The sequence below is a fragment of the Coenobita brevimanus genome, chromosome 39 (assembly GCF_032717465.1).
Source record: "Coenobita brevimanus isolate Jiangsu-jjx chromosome 39, ASM3271746v2, whole genome shotgun sequence".
Taxonomy (NCBI): Eukaryota; Metazoa; Arthropoda; class Malacostraca; order Decapoda; family Coenobitidae; genus Coenobita; species Coenobita brevimanus.
The window spans coordinates 11,126,815-11,128,583 of record NC_136992.1 but is presented as its reverse complement, the minus strand read 5'-3'; positions in this window follow the sequence as shown (position 1 = coordinate 11,128,583).

Genomic DNA, 1,769 nt, shown 5'->3' with positions numbered 1-1,769 from the left:
GTGAGATTAAACGATTCCGCAAACAGCTCGCATTCTAGACCAGCGTCGTCAGTCCGGGCAGAATGCAATAACCATTCAACACTGTGTACGTTAAAATCACCCAAAATGGTAGTTTCATTGCCAAGGTCAAGGTCAAGGTTACTCAACTGAGTGGATATGGAATCAAATACACTGGGTTCCGAAGAAGCATTGGGGGAACGATAAACTACACAGATAAATTTGGTAATGTTTTGGCAATTTAATTTATATAACGAGTAATCAAAACTGGATGAAGTGAAGTTTAAAATAGTGTCAACTGCATATTGGGATTTGATATAACAACAGGTGCCGCCCTTGTTTCGAAAGTTTGTAAGGAGATGGTAACCGGGAAAACAAAATGGAGATATATCAGTAGAGGGTGAGATTTGTTGTTCTGTGAGGAAAAGGGCCAAAGGGGATATGGACTGAAGGAAAAAATGAACTGAATTTAAATTTGTGGTAAGGCCGCGGATGTTGGTAGAGAATAAGGCCTCACCGTCACCTCTTTGCCGACAAGCATTCCCGGAAATAGCAACAATCGCTGCCAGCACAGTCGCTTGATGACGACCGGGAGGACCCTGTGCCTCCAGCCCTACCCTGCCGATGGTGGCAATCCGAGGTACCACCTCATTTGATAGTAAGATTGCAGCGGCCATTACTAAAGATGTGAATAGAAGGTGTGATATGTTATGCGCATGTAGTGTGGTGTAGACAGTTGAAGATAGAGGTATTACGAGAGCATGCTGGCCTACTCTCTGTGTAAATGAATGCACTGAAAATGTTCAGAATAGGGATGGTCAGGATCAAGTCCTGAGGGCTGGTGAAACGGGAGCTCCAGCTCTCCCTATCACCAGCTTGCCATCAACCTCGGGAGTACTGCCCTGTTCGACTGGTGCTACAGTCTACTACTCACTACACTACGAGTATGTACAGGTTGCGGTCTGCCAGCCTGATGAAGTATATGAAGTCTACCCAAAATTATATAAAGACAAGACAAATTTACTGTTCATTCACCTTAACTTGGAGGAGATTTTCGTCTTGTTGTGGCTTAATTCCCGTAGCTCCTTGACAGAAAAAGACAATAGCAAGGCTCAATATCCTTTCCATAGCACTTCTTCGTGATTAGCATCACTTTCTAGTATTGATCTACTGTTATAAGTTAACGTTCAAGATGGAGAGATGGCAATTATACGCCTTGTTAAAGTGAAGAGTATAGCCGCGGTGATGTAATCAGGAGCAAACTAACATCAAAAGCAAAAGGTCAAGGGTTCGATTCCCGGACCGACTAATAGACTTTAGGACAAGGGCTCGTATTATAGTCGGTTAAGGAAGCTCTCTAACACCTTTTCCTAAGCAGATTATTTTGCTTATTACACCTTACAGTACTTTCCCGTGTTACCTAAATTATTCTAATATCGCCATACTCTGTTCACATAACGTCAAAAAGGCTATCAGCCAGTCGTATCCAAAAATAAATCGCTAAGGAAAAGGTGCTAGAGAGTTTCCTTACCTGACGGGAATATGGGCTCATCACCCCAGACTGCACCGGAAACTGAAACAGGAACCTGGACATGCACAGTGACGGTTGCGTGTGGTAGGCAAGGTTTTTTGGGTGTATTCCTTGTCAGTTGTGCTGTGCTGGTGACTGATCAACAAAGCTGTGGTCATTTGGGCTTCTATTTCGTATTCTTGTCGGTTAAGAAAGCTCCCAACACCTCTTCTTAAGCGATTTTTAAAAAATATGGGTAGTT